Genomic DNA, 21749 nt, shown 5'->3' with positions numbered 1-21749 from the left:
TAATACTTTTATTTAGTAAGGACGTATTGTATTAAATTGATCAGAAATGTTAGAAAATATTTCTGTTTCAAATAAATGTTGTTCTTTTGAATTTCTTATTTTTATTTCAGCTTTGCCACCACAGGAACACTATATAATAATAATAATAATAAAAAATTAAATTGAAATCATTGCATTTTATAATAACAGTTTTCTCAGTATTTCTGTTTTTACTGTTTGCTTTTCTTGATCAAATAAATGCAGCCTTGATGAGCATTAGAGACCTCTTACGAAAACCAACAAAAATCATACCAACCCCAAACTTTCAAGTGGTGGGGTCTTGTACAGTATATGTAAATGTTTTGGCATGTACACTTGCAATGTTCTCATTCATGTAAAGTGTCTCTTGAGAGTGCATGTCCTGGAGTGCCTGTTGCTCTATAAGGTTTGCAGTGTGGTATTGTGGAGGAGAATCAGAGCAGAGAAGGAAATGGAGTGACTCTCAGTAAAAACAGTGTCCACTCTCCAGGCCTGTTCACGAGAGCCATCCTGATACTTCTGAGACCTTCTGACCCTCTGGACTGAGATTCTTGTAGAAGAGCTCTTAGTGTTTAATTCGCTGTTCATTTAAAGGGATATTTCACCCAAACGCTAATGACAGAATATATTTTTTTTGCGATAACTTCATATAAATGGTGCATGAAGAACAGAAAATGAAGATGCTTTTCCACTGAGTGATCGGTCGCACACAGTCCATAGAAAACAGATATTCTCAGTCCACTTCAGAGTAATGTGTCCAGAATATTTAACTGCTGATTACATGAATTTCACAAATATGCATGATTATTTTCAAACAATATCTAATGCATCCGCTCACTAATGCATGCCGCTACATAAATGTGTCCAATTACAGGCTTTGTTGAAGCACCAAAGCTGCAAATTACGACAAATAGTGTGAGTCCAGAGAGGAGTTTCTTCCTAAAAGAGATCTCAGTCCTCGGTCATCACTGCCGCCAGGACTCTAAAGTGTAAATGTGTGTGAATGTGTGAAACCGTATTTGGCCACATGGGGTTAAGTGACCTGACACTTGTCCGAAATTCCTGAATTCCACCAGAATAAAGTATTTATTTGCTTTTCATTTCTTTCCATCCATCAGATCAGTTTGATACTGTTTGATAAGGGGCCGTTCACGCAGGGTTTATTCTTTCATTCTGTCTTTGTGCACAACTTTGTTTGTTCTGTCGCATACATCCAAGTTTATTTTCAACTTCTCACGTCATTAATGTTGTGTTTTTAAGATTGAGTGTCAAGTTAACTTTTTTTGCACATCTCAACCCTGTTTTGCTCTATTCTATTGTCTGGTTTTGAACAAACAACGTCCTTTGTGTATGACCCGATACAAAATTAATATAACAACAAAACAAATGATTCGTTCATTACTAACATTAGCACACATTATGTAATGATCATTAATTACAATATATTTATACTACCGTTTAAATGTTTGGGTTGGTAAATTTAGTTGTTTTTAAAGAAATTAATACTTTTGTCCAGCACAATCAACAGCATTATAATGTTACAAACGAGTCTCGTTTTAAATAAATGCTGTTCTTTTGAACTTTCAAAATTAAATGTATTATAAATAATTCAGATTTTTTTTATCATGGTTTATACACATTATTATTGATACTAATAAGAAATGTTTGTTGAGCTCCAAATCATCATATTCGAATGATTTCTGAAGGATCATGTGACACTGAAGACTGGAGTAATGATGTGATTTGCAATCACTGGAATAAGTTTTGATCAAATTGATGCAGCTATGATGATTTAAGAGACATTCATAATCAATAAAAAATCTTATAGACCCCAGTAAATAGTTAAATAGTAATAGTAATAGTAAAAGGAGTAAAATGATAAATGTAATAGTTATTAAAATGCTAATAGTTTTTAAAGCTACTAATGGTGTTTGTTAATGACTACTGGAAATGGACTCTTACCAATATATTTTTGGTAGTAATAAGTCAGGGCTGCTGTTGTTTAATGCCACTCAAAGTTAACTCAAAATATATACCAGATTATCGAATTTTGACATTTCTGCATATTAAACGTTTAATATAAATGATTTGTGATACCATTGTAGTGATGTAAAATTACTTTAGTTCGTATCGTCTATTTCAAGTCAATCTTATGTTTCTGAATTCTGAAGTAATTCTGTATTCAGTTTTGCGATGCTAGCTCATGCAAACGTGCAATGACACATTAGCGTAACAGTTAACTGAACTTTGACAGTGCCCCTATTTTAAACTTGGACACAAGTTAGCGTGGAGCCCTGCCGTGCAGTCGATCTGAAGAGCTCTGCCTTGCCTCGGGTTTCTGCTCTTTGCTTTGCTTCTGCCCGTGGAGGAGAATTTCTTCCCTTTGAAGCCCCCCGCACCACCTCTCTCTCCCCCCTCGTCGCTCTTCGTGGCGAGCCCGGCCTTTGAAGAGTCGGAGGACGAGAGGGCTGCAGCGTTTTCAAAGTGCCTGATGTCGGTTCATTTCCTCATTTTAATTGGGCTATCTAAATGCATCCCTGGTTTGTCAATACCCGCCGGGGTCCCAGATAAAAATGATTTGTCTGCCACATTCAGCGGCACGCTCTGCCTCTCCCCTCAGAGAATGTGGCCCGCGAGATGTCCGGATTAATGTAATAAAGAATGTGAGTTGTTTATAATTTTTTAATAGCAATGGAAAACAGCGGTGTAGTTCGGCTTTCTTATATTGTGTTCACTCTGACTGCAGTTTTATCGCTAGTAGGCCTGTAGTACTGCCGTTGGATGCCTTCACGTGATTGGTGGACTGTAGCATTTGAAAAATAATCACGAATTCGATTTATTGGTGGTAAAATTGCAACGGTTTATATCTTATCAAATTAACAGGATAGTTAATAAATGGATGATGAGCATAGAATGAGTTAGTTTCTGATTTATTATTTTGCTGGATATGGGCAAATCAGATGAACAGTAAAATGACTCTCAATAACATGAGCATCTCCTTGCATACATTTAATTATAGTATCTCAGTGGAGAACTACACTGTCTTCACTGCATTTGAGAGCGGCTGCTTATTTGCATAGTTACATTTCGTCTAACACTAACGTCATCAAATCACTAAATCTTGATAGCCTATTTAATAGTGCGTGCTCATTTCCCCTGTTTTTACATGTACATTACAGATAGTTTAATAAAACACTGTTAAATGTAAAATATCAATTTGTCACACTTTGTGAATTTTATCAAATAAGTTTGTGCTGCCTAAATTTACCTGTAGCATTTAGAATGATTGATTTTATCTACATTTTATTTATTTTTATTATATTTTTAAGGAAAAGAGGATTCAATTTTAATATCAGCCATTTATCATTTAGGCCTATTTGCCATAACATGAAAATAATTATACCGGTAAATCTATATTGACCAGAATTGTAATATCAATGCATCCCCTAAAACATACTCATACAACAACATATAGCCTATTGCTAATTATTTATTAGTACAGTAGATGTTTAACTGGTGTATTTTTTATTTATTTATTGCAATAATAATAATAATAATTATATTTCTAATTCTTTAAATTAAAGCTCTTGCATGCTTTTTTACCCTGATACCACACCTCAGGAAATGTACTCATTCTTATAGTGCTATCAACCAATCAGCATCATGATGTCATTGTCATGTGACGAATCACTCTTGCGCTCCAGGTGACTGGCTCAAAAAGCAGAGTGTTGCTATGAGCAAATATGGTGTATTTCAAAGCATGTGCTATTTGCGTTCTTCAGAATATCTGTTGATGCAGTACGAGTTGTTCGTCTGTATTTTCCAGACGCAGAGTCTCTCTTTTATTTTTTTCACACCAGCTTTATAGCAACATCACAAGTGCACAGAATTGAAAGTACTGAAGGTGGCCTTGCCGAACTCCATGTGCCTCTCCTACTTACTCTGACACAAAAAACACACACACAAGGTCAGTTTACCAAGCACAGTCTTATCTTCTGTGTGCTGTTTTTTTTTCTCACCTCTTGTCACTAAGTGCGTCAGTCCCGTTCGCTCTGCTTGAAGTTCCATTATCTTTAACCGCCCAGCGAGTGAGTGCCGTTCCCGCCCTAAGACCCCGTATACATTCAGATGTAATGGGACAATGTAGAGGGGTTCGATATTGATGGAGCGCTTTGCATACAGAGTGGAGGAGGTGGGTTTGGTCTCCTCATCAGACTCTGTGGATTCAGTCGCTGCATGTGCAGCCGTCTCACAGCTGTGCGCGCTTAAACAGGTGCTTCCCAACTGTTGTTTACACCTGAGGCCCTGAGAAAGGGGGATGAATGTAAACAAGAAGGTAATTCTGACCTGCAACCTTTCCAGGATTGCTTCACTCTAACAGGAAATCAGACTAGACCTGGTCTGTAAGCACATGTTCCCTGATGATTACTGCAAACGCTTCACCGTCGTGACTAGATTAATACAAATATTGCGTTTAGATGCGTCAGTTTAGCAAAATTCACTCATCATCATATTACGAGTAATATTTTATCACAGTAATGGTAGCCTATACAAAACAATATCACAAGGCAGTTGTTTTTCCTGGAAATTCAACCCCAAAATGCTTTATGTATTACTTGACCATGCAGAAATACATTTTTCTCAAACTAGTGACTTAAATAATTAAAGGAACACTCCGACTTTTTGGGACTTTAGGCTATTCAACGTATCCCCCAGAGTTAGATAAGTCCATACCTTTTTCATCTCCGTGCGTGCTATAAGTCTGTTTGACGCACCCACCGCTAGCCTAGCTTAGCACAAAGACTGGATGTAAATGGTTGCAGCTAGCATACTAATCCAAATAAGTGACAAAATAACGCAAACATTTTCCTATTTACATGTTGTGATTTGTATAGTCACAGAGTGTACAAAAAACAAAGTCACATGAGACACAGACATATTTTAACCGTATAAATACTGGGAACTATATCCCCTGAATATAGGGCGGAGTGATAACCGCAGCGCACCTGAGACGCGCTCTGAACGAACTCTCTGCTCCTCACCACGGCGCGTCTCAGGTGCTGCGGTTATCACTCCGCCCAAGTAGCAGTGCTTCGCCTTCAGAGAATATAGTTCCCAGTATTTATACGGTTAAAATATGTCTGTCTCATGTGACTTTGTTTTTTGTACACTCTGTGACTATACAAATCACAACATGTAAATAGGAAAATGTTTGCGTTATTTTGTCACTTATTTGGATTAGTATGCTAGCTGCAACCATTTACATCCAGTCTTTGTGCTAAGCTAGGCTAGCGGTGGGTGCGTCAAACAGACTTATAGCACGCACGGAGATGAAAAAGGTGTGTATGGATTTATCTAACTCTGGGGGATAAGGAGAATAGGCTAAAGTCCCAAAAAGTCGGAGTGTTCCTTTAAACACTTTTAATGAGAATCTTATATATGATGGTTTACGGAGTATACTTATGACTTCTTTGGTATACGGAGAATTTGCCCATCTCTCTCTGTCTGTCTATAGACATAATGATTTATAAAATATGAGTTGCAAATTATTCTGGACTGTCACTTCCCTCTTTCTCTAAAAAAAAATCCCACCTACAGGACCAATTGACAGGCTTGCATTTTCATTTTCATTTTGGCTGGGTGGGAGTGCGGTGATAAGAAGGTGAAATGGCTAACGGGAGCTTTGCTTTTGCTTTTCTTTCAGTACGGCAGGGTCACACCTGTTGGGACATTAAAAATGTAATGTCAAACGGTACTTGCTTTTCCATTTTAAATTCGGCAGACATTGCATATTCTTGTACACACAAATGCAAATTACCGGGCTTGCAATTGCCTTTGATTTCATCATTCACACAAATTATGCATGCAGAAATAGGACATGCACATGCAAATTTTGTTAGGCATTGTTACATTATACTTTAGTGTACAACGTAACTATAAACAATAAGTCTACAACAGATGATACAGTATAATGTTCCAGTGTACTGTAAATGCGGCAATGATGAGCATCAGTTTTGGGGAAAGTAACTTTAAAAGTAATGAATTACAATATTGCATTACTCTTTAAAAAAAAAAAGTAACTTAATTGTAATAGTTACCTACTTTTTATGGAAACGTTTTTTTTCTCACATGGGCTGGGCTTGCTTTTTTCTTTTTTTATAACAAAAATGAACAAACAAACAAAAAAAAGTTTTGGGAAATGTAAAGGCCCTTCCACACTAAAAGTGATGAATCTGAAGGAAATGGAACGTTCCTGTACAGTAGGAACAGTTTGCTCAAACAAACCGTTGAGATGTGCTACCATTCTGGTTTTGCAGAAGAATACCTGTCCCTGTCCCAAATTCAACCCTAGGCCCTCGCAATCTAGTCCACTCTTTCGTGACAGTATGACTGTGTGGAAGAAGTCCGCTGAAAAGCTTGGCAAAAGTGCTCATTAAGGGCTCATATCGGCTGCAAAGGGTGTGCTCGCGAGCACCCTTCTGAAACCTAAAATAACAAATGGTCTTGTGGACTTAAGGCACATGTGTACGTGGTAGCCAGTGTAAGTCCACAAAACCTCAAGTGCACATGAAGTGTGTCATTTGGGACAGGACCTCACTTCAGCATTAAAAACAAAAAAATCAGACACAAATGGGATATTTATCTAGTCATTTTGCTTATTGCTATGGTTAAATTGGATCATTGAAGGTCAGCAGCAAAGACATATGTTAATAAAGTGAGCATGCAGGTGAGATGAATAAATGCATGCTCACATTTAGTCTATAACTATGATAACCACATCATGTTCACACAGCACACACAACGCCTCTACACTCACTCCTGATTTCTCTCAACGTGCGGACAGGAGACCTGTCAGTCAATATTAATACATGGGAAAATACATTTATTTATTTATAATTTAGTTAATTATTTAAAAAAAGTAACTTTGCATGCCACACTCTGGCTCAATGCTATACATGTTGCTAAGCTAACAGTGTGATGCTCTAAAGTATATGAGATCAATGATATGATCAAAATATTTAATTTCTAATTAAACTAAAGCATTTTTATTGATAATTTCCAATATTTTATTAAACTTTTATTAAAAAGCACTGCATGTCATACTCAACTCACTATTGATTTCAGTAAAGTTTGATGATAGCATGTTGCTAAGCTAAAAATGTAATGCTCTAAAAGAAACGTTATTTTTATAGTTTTTATACTATTTTTACTACTTTCTAGTAGGAGTGTGATGAGACACTTATCTCACGAGACGAGACAAGACGCAAGACACGATTTTTGCACAATATTGTATAGAAATCCTCAATGACAAAATTCATGACTGGAAAAATAGTCTGCAGGTGCATTTTGAAATGTTTTAACGAATAATCTTCTAATGCATGTCATTTCAGGTCTACTTTGAGTATGAATTATCAAATGCATTGAAAGAAAACAATATACAAGCACTATAAAAGGTTTTGACCTACTGGCTTTCCTCCTGTATGATTTCACATTCGACACCTCAGACCTTACTGTACATTAATGAGCGTTCAGAACTTCTGATTGAGGTTGTGTGTGACTTCCTAAATGAACTCCTTCCCACAAATTGAACAGAGAAATAAAAACGTTTAGGCTCTGTTGCGCAACGAATCATCCGCCATCGACACGCGATCAGTGAACCGTGATTCCTGCTGCACTGTGTGCGACGGCAACTCGCGCTGGATGAGCAGAGCAAGCCTTATGCATTAGTATGTAATGGTTTTTATTTTTTATAAAAACAGCAAAGTGACAGTTGAGGCGAATGTGAGTGTAGCGGGGGAATATTCTATGCTTATTTCACCATCAAGCTCCGTCATGGCGACATCGCGAGACCGGTTTTCACTCGACGGGAAATCTCGTCACATTTAGATCTCGTCACACCCCTACTTTCTAGTATTTCATGAGGGCAAGTTTATCATTGACAAATCTCTCGTATCGCAAGCCATTTAAATTTACATTTTTCACTAAGCTTGTTGTGGTGCATTCTGGTCTTGCCTATGGTTTACCAATTCCCCGAATCATACATGTATTGCTTCCTTAAAGACTGTTTTAAGTACTAACTTCTAACCTAATTTTATGTCTTAAAGTTCTCCCTCAATAGCAGCTCACTATGTTTTGGAACCGAGCAAATGTCTTCCATGTGATATAAGGTTTGGAGAAAAGGTTAGATAATCATTGTTCAGTGTAGTTGATGAATCCCCATGAATACGTGGTTTGTTTGGTTGTTTACTTCATTTTGTCAGAACTATTACCAGTGCGTACAATAGAGCTGGGCAATGATCACTGGAAAGGTTCTCAAAGCTTTGCATCTCAAGCAAGCTTTCTTAAAAAAGCACAATTGTGTTTCCCCGTTGGTCGAGTAACCCATCTGAATGCTTGAATTGTGGTTAAGTTGTCAGTAAATTGATCTAAATTACATGGAGGGCTCTGGTGGCTATTAAGTAATTGACAGCTGTGCTGGGCTCTCTGTCTGCGCTAACGACTTCAACGTAAAAGCTAAAGCCGTTTCAAACGGTCGTCCGCCAGAATTAGCATTCAATCGTTCTTTTATCTTGGGATGTGATGGGTGAAAAGCCCTCGGAGGAAGTGGGTCAGGAAGGGCAACAGGTGTGGCGAGGCATGACCTCTTTCTCCGGTCACCCCAATGTCTGCCCTCTAACCTCTTCAGCAGCACGTATGATGATGGATGAATCCTTCAGCTTTCCTTCCCGAAGCCACACAGATACAGTTTGACTGGGTTTTCTCTGGAGGATGCACAGCAGAGGGACCACTGTGGATATAAGTGTAATTATGCCCTAGAAAGCAGTCTCTAATGTTCACAACGTCTTTCCCACAGAGGAGCCTGCAACTCTCAGAGCAATAGCTTGTCCTGGTTTCTCATCCCTAGATATTGTTCATGTGACAAGAAGCAGAATTGATCAAATATTAAGATACATATTACAAAAACACAATAAAAAAGTAAGTTAGACAGGTTTGGAATGACATGATGGGGAGTAAATGATGACAGAAATACATTTTGTTGGTCAACTATCCCTTTAAGCTACTCTGAGATAGCATGTAGGCTATAAGGTAGATGCAGTCATTTTAAATGATTGGAAATGTTATTATTGATTACGTCAAGTCGATATTTAATCTACGTGCGCAAATGGAATGTTATGCATCTATATTATCTGGGAAATGAAAACAAGTATGTGGGATAAAAATAGACTGACGGAGTTAGAATATTATAAACTAGTCCTTAAAGTGATGGATAATGATTATTCGTAGCCCAACCTCTGTCATTTGTAAACATTATGTGGTAAATTCAATAGAGTGCATAGGATGTTTCTCGTGTTTCATCATTTGCATATGGCGTTTTAGTGTTGCATTACGAGCAGGGATTAGAAATGGGTTCACTGTAATCTAATAGGCGTCACTGTTTAGGACATTAAAGGGAGTTCTGTGTGGGGAATCTTCTGTCCTGGAAACATACAGGTTTAATACGATAACCGTTCTACTTCTAGAATAAAGTGTAAACAACCTTTGTTATGTGTTTTTCTAGTTTGTTATGGGTTAGGTAAAATTGGTGTTGTAAATTAGAAACCATTTTCAGTCAGAAATTGCAGGTAGATCTCAAAGAATCTGCAAGTAACATTTCAAGAAATATGACATTTTGAAGTAGGAAGACTGAAATTAAAAGTAAAAGGTACTTATTTACAACTTCTAAAAATCTATTTAGTGTTTGTTTGTTTGTTTGTTTGTTAGCCATTTTAGCCATGTTTAGTTTAGCCAAAACTTACTTCTTTCTTTCTTTCTTTCTTTCTTTCTTTCTTTCTTTCTTTCTTTCTTTCTTTCTTTCTTTCTTTCTTTCTTTCTTTCTTTCTTTCTTTCTTTCTTTCTTTCTTTCTTTCTTTCTTTCTTTCTTTCTTTCTTTTCTGTTGTTTTTGTTCTGTTATTTTTTGTTCTTTTGTTCTTTATCCCTATTTTCAAGTTTCAATTATTTTTGTTTGCTGTTTTGGTTGGTTGTTTGTTCTTTCCTGCTTTCTTGCTTCATTTTCTTCTTCTTTTGTTCATTCTTTTATTTCCATTTTCATCCTATTGTTATTTCTTTCACCATTTAATTTTTTTGTTTTTGTTTTCTGTCCTCCTGTCTCCCTTTCTTTCTTTCATTTTCCCTTTCTTCTGTTTCACTCTTTGCTCATTTCTTTTGTTAATTTATTAATTTTCTGCTTCTGTTGTTCTCTTTTAGATTTTTTTCTTTTCATTCAATATTTCTGTTTTTTCATTAGCTGTTCTTTCTTTCTTTCTTTCTTTCTTTCTTTCTTTCTTTCTTTCTTTCTTTCTTTCTTTCTTTCTTTCTTTCTTTCTTTCTTTCTTTCTTTCTTTCTTTCTTTCTTTCTTTCTTTCTTTCTTTCTTTCTTTCTTTCTTTCTTTCACTATTAAACTGTTGACACAGTTTAAAGTTCAGATACACCATTTTATATCCAAATTCTCACCACATGACATGAAATCAAATCATGATTTCCCCTCATAATGTGATTAATCATTAACATCTACGTCCCAGCAAGGTTCCTGATGAGTCAGAGAACACACAGGCAAGCACGTACAACCTTTGCACACAGGTGAGTGAAAACAACCCTCCAGTCCATTTGTCAGGATAGTACTCGGAGAGCCCCTGTCCTGACATCACACTGGCTCCACCCAGACTGACGCCCACTCCCGGCTCAGTGTGAAGAAGCTTCCCTCAGAAAGGACTGCAATCAACTCTCTCCACAATCAACAAGAGTTTACCACGCCACTGGGGAAACTACTGAAAGAACTTAACATTTATGAACTGTGGATAAAGACAGGACTCGTTTGACGTCAGTTATACACTTACTGGATTGAATAGCAAGGGAAAAAATAGCTCTTTGTTGTCTGTTCCACTTGAAGCCGTTAACAAGGATCTCCCCACCTGGATGATACGTGCGTACGGTTTGGATATTGTGGTGCTCACTCTTGGGAAGAACAGTCAAGGGAAGAAGAAAGCTTTCAGGATTTAAGTAAAGGATTACTATTTCTCACATATCCTGTGGATATTTTTGTAATTTTGTAGTGTTATGGGTAAGTTAAATTAAAGCTTACTGTAATCTAAGTTATGTTGTGCTCCTTTTTTTCTCTATAAAAAAACAATTAAAATATAATGAATAAAAAATAAAATGATCACTTTTCCTCTCTAAAACTGGTGATTTTTAAAATATAGGCTACTGGCCAGAAATGAGTAAGTAATTCCTTAACTTTGTCCTAAGTTTAGTTCACTATTGCGTAGGTTTCTTCAGCTCCTTCCAGAGCACTTTTTCTGTCTCTTTTGTCCTTTTATTGTCACTTGTTAAACCAAAACAATACTTTTATTCTGGTTCTATTGGCTACCTCTTTGGCACATTGCCCCTATCTGGTGAGAGCCCTTCTTTGGCTTTCTTTTTTTTTCAGGGGACTGTGAATAGAGAGCCGTCGAGTGTCCCCTAGCTACCACTGATATAACGTGAGAGAACCCCGCTGTGAGACCACATGAAGTCTTGGGCCAAACAACCCGTTTTTCCAGTTGTCTTTATCTCCCTGCATGATCCTGTCTTGGCTTTCTGGATGGTTTCTGGCCCAGCTAGTTTTTTTTTCTGTGGCAGCTCAGGAGAGACTACACCATTGATTAAAGGTGACAGAAGAAAATTATAGGCTTTGTTGTAAGTTGTAACGTTATGTTGAAACTGCTGTCTCCCTCATAACTCCAGATGTTATTGTAGATGGATGGAAATTGCCTTGTGTCAGCTTGAGATATATTTTATGAATGCTTTTTAAACACATCCCTGTGAAATTAATGTGCATTTGGCTCTTACACCTATGTGGGGTAGCTCAATACAACGAGCAAAGTGAGGGTTGCACAATAGATTCCTTGCTCAACTTTAGGTGCTGCTTTATCTGGGAAAAAGGGATCATCCAGTTGCTTCTTTCTCTCTTAGTTTTCTAAAAGTGGAAAGTTGGGAAGGGAACGGAGTGTAAAGAAAGCACGTCTTGCTTTGTTTAGCATGAAAAGCTGAGACCTCCTGGGGCTGTGCCTCAGAGAACCGAGAGTTGCTCTCTCAAAGTTGTGCAAAATTTGAACCATTACTCTCTCATGCGCTTGTTAATCATTTACCGGCACAGACTTGCAACTCTTAAACGGGGTGGGGGGTGGAGAACAGAGCCTGATAAAAGCTTTTTAAAGGCAAAGTTTTTCGAATCATCTACTTGCCCACCTCTGCATAGAGTAAAAAATAGAAAACAGGAGCCCAACGGGATCTTTTGGTCTTATCTGTAGTGGCCGACCCCCTCGTCTGTCACTCTTGACCTCCCACATACAGGCTGGTGACCTGAAATTCTTCTTTTTACAACTCCGTCACAGTCGTGTCGCCAGCTGCTCTTCTCAGTAGAGTGTGGGATCACGGCAAAGAGCGAAGGTCTCAACAAACATTGTGGCTAATAATGTTCTAGTGGTGATGTTTTTCTGTTTTTCTGAAGGCGCCAGTTTAAGTTTTGGGTGAAGGAATAGGCTATATGTGTAATAACATAAATATCATTATTTGCTTTATTTAGCGAAGTTCATTAATTTGCTGGTCCCGGTGGAATGTTAAATTATGTTGAAAAAGTTTCAGTTCTACTTTGTTGTCTGTATTTAAGAGTAAAGTGTAGTTTAATAAGTGGAATTCAGAATGATAATTTTGTATAATTAAATGTATTCGTCCTTGATATCGCTGCAACCTAAAACAAATAATGTAAACCGGTTTTCCCAGATGAGTGACATTGAAAATTTGTCCCTCATTAACTGGTTAGGCTAAATATGTGTGGCGAGTAAAATCTGGCATATATTTAAAGGGATTCCTTGCCATTTTTTCTGTCTCATGTCTTTAATATTCACTTAAGAGTTTATTTTTTTTCAGCATTGCACATTTCCCTCATGGTTTGAGAAAGTCTAGTGGTTAATGACGGCATAGTCATTCAGTGAATCTCTGGGAAATGAGGCATAAGACAGGGCTCAACAATAAGAATATTTTTTGTTAGCCCGGTTGCCAAATTTTTACTGCTAACAAAAAATTACTTACTTTATTTTTACTTTATGCGCCAAAAATTCATAAATTGCATTCATTAATAAATAGTTAATAATATGTTACAAACTTTTTTCTTCTTTTTTTGTTAAATTTATTTGTTTATTTTTACATTTTCAACAGTTGGAATTTATACAGCTATAATATATCCATGACAGCTATATTTATAAACGCTTGGCAGACAATCCACAAATTTTCTGTTTTTTAATATTTTTTATTCCAAATCTTATTTCTACATTATTGTCGTTTTATAAACCTCAATTTAATATACGCATTAATATCATGAATTAATCAGTTTACATTTTCAGTGTACTTTATTTATTTTTATTAATCAGTAATGAAATGCACAAGATCAACAAATGTAAAATAGTGATCCCATAGAGCCAGTGACTATTCCGTCCACTAGCCCGAAACGCTCTCTCACTGGCCTCTGGCCAGCGGGCCGTCTTCATTATTGAGCCCTATCGTACATTATTGCTCGGTGTCCCTGGCAGACACCATGCGAGACGGTGCAGTTTTGCTCCAGTGATGTGTTCGGACAGTGCTGGAACGGTGCCTGTGTGATCTGAGGGCTGCGTTTGCGTGTGAAAAACACCTCAGCTGTAGTAACACTGACCTCATAGTTTGGTGATTAGCCACACACTCTCAGATGAAGAGCAATATAAGTTCTTATCGATCGTTCAACAAATGTTTTGTTCAAACATTGCGTCTTTTGTTTAAGCAAAGCTCCCCTTTTTGTCATCGGCACTTCATTGAGGGTGTGATTACCTCTGTTATTCAAATGATTTCTCTCTGAGAGCCTTGCTGTAATTAGCATTCACAAACATGCATCTCTAACTTTGAGTGCTCACCACTCAAATATCCGTATTTCACGCCTGTTAATATTCATCCAAACAGCAAAAGTCAAATCTGCTATTAAGAGTACAAATTAAATTTTATGACACATTTAATAGTACGAGAGATGGATCTGGAGTAACCGCACAAATCCTCTTTATTAAAGAGGACATTACCCTGCGTACACAGGAAGTCATTGCACTCCTAAATCATCTTGTTATGGATCTGCTGATTGAAACAGCCTCCATTTGGTGGACTCTAAATGTTTGTAATAATGGCCACTGAGTAGTCTGTCTGGGATATTCACAGGTCTTTACCTGACTTGAGACTTTATATAAGAGGTTTGAGTGGACTGCTGAACTTCATGTCAAAATTCAAAGTTTGCAATTACATGTCACGCCAGAGGTAAACTTGAAAAATTGGGTCTGAATGGATCATATGGAAATATGTAGGTCTGTACCTTTTGGTAGGGTTTATTATTCCTTATAAATCTAAAACTTGCTAAAAGTATACTATTGGTAGTTTTATACCATCTCTGTTATGACAAATGGTAGCCATCACAAACTGATGCAATGAGTCTCTTCTTTGTATAAGGCAAAGCCTTTAGGAGGTCTGTCGAACTGAATTTTCCAAAGCCTTTTCAAGACCAGCCCCATTATTACAGGTATAGACAATACTGGCCAAAGCTCACACACACCTTGCGAGCCACAACCAATAATAGCGAGAGGATAATACCTGTCAGAGCTGTTTGTTCATTTGCTTTATATTACCTTTAGGGTGTATGACTCTGTTTGTGAACGAGAGAACATTTCATTTCTTTGCTAGACAATTGAATTCACCCCCAACCCCGCCGTGCAACAGCAATGTCATTAGGTATCAACAGCATTAGTTTTCATGATGAGTGGCTCTTTCCCCTGCTTTAGTCATCTTCTTCCCCGCCCCAGAATGCTTCACACAGCAAGATCCCCAGAATGTGATGACTTGTTTTGGATATGCGAATGAGAATGAATTCATTTTGTTAGCATGTCTTTTTTTCCCTGTTATCTCTATGTGTGAATTATATATTGAGGCAACGACATCCGACAACAAAAACCTCACAACATTTACCTTAACAAACACTCTATGCCTCCAGGAATGCAAAATTGTTTCATAATTTAGTAGAGCGTTTTGTGCAAAGGTGCCATACCCGACAGATGGCGTGCACTGGATGAATGTACTGGAGAGGATTAATAACTGGGTTCCCCCCACAATGCAATTCATGATGAACAGTATTGTTGTGTTTTCAGCTCAGTGCCCCCCATGAATCTTATCTTCGCTAAAACATCCCTCACTCAAAAACCAGCGGATGGACTCGGCTTGCTAATGGGACTGCTAATCCTTAGTTTGTTTCCATGTAAGTCTTCCTGCTGATGGAGAGGCCCCTGTCCTAGTAAATTAAAGTGATTTAGCTAGTTTCAATGGCAAGCATGAGAAGCCTATGAGAAGATGGGGATTGTTAGGAATGCAACTATCATGTAAAGAGCATGCAAATGTTCTAGGGTTGTGACGATAGACGATAATAACGTGTATCGACAATAGTAGAGATATCGCTGATGCATTTGTCGATATCAAGACTATAATTGTCTCGTTTTCCCATTAATGTATTAAATTGCTGTTGTTATTATCAGGCTAGTATTACCAAATTAATATTTGGACCCACAATTCATTTTCCTTCCCTAATTTCATAACAACATCACCACATAACCACACTTGCGACAACAACAAGCACATATGAGGATTGAGGACTCCTCATTAAAAATGTTTCTTTTAAATAGATTGGAAAACTACATCCTACATCAGCTGATCTATTCACAAATAGTGTGCTTGTTATAAAAAGAGAATCATTCTATTTTCTTTTTTTCTCTCACAGCATCATTCTTATACAGTTGTTGTTCAAGCCAAGGCGAAAATCTTTTGTTTGTTTCCATAGCACATTAACAAACATTTTAATGACACTAATAACACTAACAATACAATTACAAATTATTATTATTTATAATAATATTATTACTAACATTATATAGGCCTAATAACAGTCTTCGAACACAGCACAATAATCAGTCATTGGTGATAATCAAAAGCAGCTTCAAACACAGACTTAAAAAAACAATATTGATTAATTCATTAATGCATGCTACACAATAGAAATATGAAGCCAGTAAATTAAGTTAGTTGATATATAATTTTGCACGGAGAGAGATTCATCACAATTGCATCATGTGTGTGATCCACGTGCTCGCCTTTTGGGTGAAATATTTCTATGCGGTTTTTCTTCTTCACCAAGTCTGTCTTTGCTCGCCAAATGATAGAATAATATTCTCAATTCCCACGATAATGAAAAGATGATCATGTCATTGACCTTTTTACCTATGAATAGTAGCTTTTGTAGTGCTTTTATTTTACAGTTAACTATCTTTTGGTATCATAAGAGGCTTTCGCACCAGGTAGTTATAGGGACTCGGTTATAGGAACTAGCCACCAGGGCAGTCCCCCAATAAATTTCCCCCAAGGACTATTTTCCTGGTTGCATTCGCTCCGCAAGTAGGAACTCTGAAGTGACGTAAGCCGTCCTGCCAACCTGTTTGTTGTGTAGGACTTTTATTTTGATGGCGCAGTAGACTTTTGTTTTGATGGCGTTCAGAACACCAGAGCCTGAGGACACAGCTCTTCCATTCTTCATTCCTCAGTCTTCATTAGTTTATGATCGGTTTAACAGTCCTATCTAATACGTTATTAGATAGAACTGTTATACAGAGAAAGTAAACGGTATAAAAAAAGTGTTATTGCGTTTGCCGTGCGGTCGCTAGCTGAGCAGAAATACAAAATCATGTTTCACTTGGTCTTTTCAAAGTTGCATTGAATTTTTTCCTCAGTGTAAAGGTTGGAAGTGCCTGGACTTTGGCGGCGGTCCATCTATTGTTGTTTTCCATGTTTATGGTGTTAGTTTGTGAAGTAGCCTAAATATATAGGCTATAAACTGTGTGTTTACACTGCTTTTTAAAAGTTGCGGGAGCTGGTGTTTCACATGTTTGGCCAGTCAACGTGAACTTACGCCACTGGTAGTTCCTATTGTGCTGGGCTAGACCCTACTCTGAAGTAGGAGCTAATTTAGTCCTCCCAAAAGGCTTTCCTAGAACTAAAATCGTTCCCAGTTGCTGAAGCGAGTACTTCCGCTAATTGTTATAGGAGATATTAAAATTTTCCTCCGGTGCGAAAGCCCCTTACAGTTAATTCCAACTTCTCCAATTAAGTTCTTTTTTTTATTCTTTATTACATTTTGGACTTTGTTGATGGGAGGGACTGTCACTTAATGACATGTGGCATCCTCAAACACAACTGGATAATCAGATCCTAATTAACATTGACATTGTGGGCTACAAGACACTAAACCATGTCAACACCACAGTTGGGATGTGGACAACTCCCTGTCTCCGCAAACTAAAATCAGCCCAGTGTGACACCAATACATCTCTGCCATTTGCTGACCTGACAGGAGCTGATTTTATTTCTTGGTCTCTCGTGCTCATGTTAGATCCATTGAGAAACCCCAAACATAGGGTGCCTGGAGACACATTTATTTGCTTTAGCTCACATATCTGTATTCTTTTTTATTTGATGTACACATTTGGTGTGTTGGTCCTTGACTATTTCATACATATATGTACCTTGTGCAGTGATGCGAACAGCCTGTTGTTCATAAGTAAATGTGGGTGTTGCTCATGAAACCGTGTATGTGCATGTTCTGTTGGCAGAGTTGCAAAACCTGTTTGAAAGGGGGGCCAATTGCGTGTCTGTTGAAGAGGTAATTGATAGTCTGAGAACTGTTTTTTCTGCAGGTACATCCACCCTGCAGCCAAAACGGGGAATGAGGGGGTGGGTGTATGTAGCAGTGAGTGCAGAAGGGTGAAAATCGAAGAGCACCAAGTGGGAAGAGGAGGTCTAGACAGTGTGGAAGAGGCGGGAGATAGATCGTGAAGCAGTAGATGGATGACCTAAGCAAGATCGATTTTATGTCAGGTTCCGGACAATCTATTTCATGCGACACATTACTGTGCCGGCATGTCTCGGCCAAGCAGATGGAAGGATTTCTATTTTTGCCAGGTAATGGCTGAGATGTGAAATAGTCTTTACCCTCAAGATTCACAGCATCTCAAACTGAAAATAGGAAGGATGTTGTCAGATGTCGACTGTCAACTAAACAGATGGTCATCCCTTTACCGACAGCACTGAGGTTTTGAGGTTCTTACTGATGAAACGATAGATAGATATTTTTTAAATTGACCACTGACCAGTCTGTCCTGTATAATTAGATTCGGGTTCACCTGTCCCCGGTTGGAATCTCTTCTCAGTGGGCCTTTAAATAAAAAACAATTTTACTTTCACAAACTGTTAGATCAGGGGTGTCCAATCATGCTCCTGGAGAGCCAGTGAATGGACTATATGCATAGTTTTTCAGTACTTCAAATGTTATTTTTAATGTGATGACCAAAAACTATATGCCAATAAATACCAGCGCAAGCTCACTGATTTCGGCACACTTCAACAAGAAAACTCCTTTTGTTCAATAAATCAAACTAAAATACACACTAAATCTTTCATTTTTACAGTGTGTTGACGCTTTGTTTTCAAACGAAAGTGTGAATGATGATCTAATTTTGCTGAGGAACACGTCTTTTTTATGTCGTCTTACATTTGATAACTAAATTAATGCTAGGTCTGACTATTTAAGTGACTACATTCTGGTTATAAACAAGCCTAAGTATTACAATATATCTCAAGACATTGAAGATACCAACACACCAGCAATTGACATTTCACCGGAGGTTTTCCAGCTGGCTTATATGGACGTTTTAAAGAACGCTCCGTTCATATAGTCCATTTTCTAGTAGACTAGTCATTTTTAGGGCAAATTCAGTAGTTGACCAAATGTGTCCCATCCCTATGATGTGTTAGTGTTAGTGGCTTGTCTTTTCAACAGAGTGCACATTTTATTGGTATGATTGATCTCCTCCCATACTGTTGTTCCTCAGTCACTTGGTTCTGTTAAAATACATCAGCTAAAATACAATTGGCAGGTTGTTCTTTAGGTATCATTTTAAAACTTATTATATTTTGAAGGAGAGGTTTTGCCTTTTGTCTCAAAGCGGTCCTTCAGCTCTAACGGGAGGGAAACAGTGGCAGTATAAACCCATTTTGTAGAAAAGCACATTGACTCTGCTTTGGAGACGAGGCCATGGTGGCTCTTTTGATCTTGCTCCTTTCAAGTGAAACCCTGGGTAATTTGCCTGTCGCGGTCAAAGTGAGTCACAAGCTGTCAGAGAAACCCTTTATGCTGTGGAGAGTTTCAGTGAAAAGCAACTATCAGGCTAATCCTTCTCTTCTTCCTCTCAGCTTCGCTGTGCACTGCCTGTTAGTTAAAACCATCACCAAGTTTGAAAGAAACTAATATCTTCCTCCGCCTGAAAAGAGGGTAACAGAACACGTTCCCTTACCTGTCGCTCTTTCTGCTGGGAAGCAACACTACAGGTTTGGATGATTCATCCCTGAATGCTAATGGAGTTGCGCAGCTTGCCTCTATGTTGGATTCTCTTCAGAAAGGCAGCTAATAACCCATATCAAGTCTGATCTGTCTGGTTCTTGGAAGCCGGGCCTCATTTAAATTCTGTCCCCTGGTTACAGACGTGTTCAAGAAGCAGCCACTTGCCACCTCGCCGGCCTGCGGTTTGTTGGTTTGTCTTGGACGGGAAGTCTGTTAGTGCTTGAATTAGCCTTGTGCACTCATGGCAGCCGTCCCTGACGTCTGCTGCCTTGTGACATAGCCTCTTCCTCCCCATCGCAGCTTGTTCTTTTACATTTTAAATCCGGAGCCTCACGAGACCGATAGGGATATGGCTCCATCTGCCACAGCTGTCTGTTGTGTAGCCGAGAGACGGAAACAGAGAGAGGCAGCAGACCCCACAGTGAGATGAGGCCACAGCTTACCCACACCTGTAGGACCTGCACGGCAGGAAGCAGAAGTTTGCCGTAGTTTTCGGGATGAATGGCGGTTGATCATGAGGTTTGCTCGTTTGAGAGTCCTTGAGCCAACCTAAAACCAGATAAGGTGTTTCTCCACTGCCTGATCTTCATATCCAGCTGTGTAAATGGATTTGTACTGTGAAATCTCATTTGCCTTATTTACTGCATAATTAAAGGAGATAATGACTCCCAGGTTAACCATACATTCCCAGGGCGAACCTCTTGTTTTCATCCTTGTTCCCCCTTTTGAAAATTGGTGCAGTGTCTGCTAGCAGGCCTCTTACAGTCAATACCATCTTTGTCTTACCGCGGATAAGGACTTACACTCTCAGGAAACAATGGGTCTTGCATCCTTTCCAGCCAAGGAGAGGAAGTTTACACATTATCAAGAGCATTTTTTCCACAATCTGTGACCAGAAAAGCAGCATTGTGAACCAAATTCTTGCCCCACCTGAGTCTCTACAAAGGGTTGTGTTTCAGAGCTGGACTAGTCTTCAAGAAAGTCACCTGCATTTGTAGTTGCTAACATCAGACCTTATTCCAGGTTCTAGTGCTCTCTTAAGTCACTTGTCTGAAGATTGATTGGATCTTAAGTTTTCAGATTGCAGTTTGACTTTGCAGCTCTCGCTCTCATGCTGCGTTTTCAACAGTGACGGAGGACTTGGTACTGATGATTCTTCACAAGTAAAATATATCTTTCTAGTGTTTTGCTTGAAGGTTTTTTTCATCTCCTATAATGACTGGTTTAGTTCAAGGGATTTTGTAATGCATTGATCAGACAGCTTGGACCTTTGGCCAATGACAAACGCTTGGGTGTGTCTAAAGAAAAACATATGTCACATTGCTCAAAATTGATTTTGCATTAAGAAAATAAAGTCTATTTTTAGGTATATTAAGTTTATTTTTTATAGGTTTTACACTGAGTTTTCTCATAAAAATGATCTCACTACCAGTGTGGAAGCTTGACTTCTGTCCTCAAAAATGACATAACTGTCCTCAAAATTATGTCAAAATGCACGTTATTTTAATGTTCCTGAAAATAAGCGTAATTACTTCCGATTGATTTTGGTTTGAAATATGAGCCCAGACATGTTTTTGACAGATTTTGTGAAATTCACTGCTTTCACATGAGAACAACTTTTAAAAAAATGCCATTAAAGAAGATTCCATATTTAAGAGGTTTTTTGTTCTAATGAAGTGTTTTATTGTCAAGATGTGCTTATCCAGTCTCCGGCAGTATTGATTCAGGTGTCACAGGTCTCTGTTGACATGTCTTTTCTTTGTTTGTGTGTGGATTGAGCACCGGTGCCGATGCTGAGGGTAAACTTAGCAGGCTGTGGGGGATTCAGAGGCATTCGGTTTCTTTGTCGTGTTCGTAGTTCTGTCAGCTTTGATTGATATTGCTTTGTGTTCGCAATTCTTTGCAGTCTTCAGCAAATATAACCTGTTTTACATCAAGTATGCAGTTTATTCCTTGTCTCTTGAAATATATACTTTTTTTATAGTGGTAAAGGTGGAAGTATTGGCCAGGACCTTTTTGACTTTTTGTCCAATTTTTTTTTATTTTTCTTACAATAGTCTTCAGTAATTGTCACCTGTATTACTGTCTGTTCTATTCAAGTCACTGTGAGTTCATGTGCAGTATCTTGGGTCATATTTAGCATTGTCATTAGATAAGTAAAAGTGTTTTAATTGCCTGCGTCTCTTTGCACAACACACCTTTGCTTT

At 38.1% G+C, this 21749-nt stretch overlaps 1 protein-coding gene across 2 annotated transcripts in view; it reads left to right on the top strand.

Annotated features, from left to right (window-relative positions):
- Positions 1 to 10736: 10736 nt before the first annotated feature.
- ptprfb (protein tyrosine phosphatase receptor type Fb) overlaps positions 10737 to 21749 on the top strand; it is a 129058-nt gene continuing 118045 nt past the window's right edge. The window contains exon 1 of one of the 2 annotated variants that reach the window (XM_079611809.1): positions 10737 to 11118. The gene's annotated coding sequence lies outside the window, so the exon portion shown is untranslated. The remainder of the gene's footprint in view (positions 11119 to 21749) is intronic. The other variant, XM_079611808.1, reaches the window with a different exon arrangement.

Source organism: Phoxinus phoxinus (genome assembly GCF_949152265.1).
Source record: "Phoxinus phoxinus genome assembly, chromosome: 5".
NCBI lineage: Eukaryota > Metazoa > Chordata > Actinopteri > Cypriniformes > Leuciscidae > Phoxinus > Phoxinus phoxinus.
This window is presented reverse-complemented; position numbering and strand designations above follow the sequence as displayed.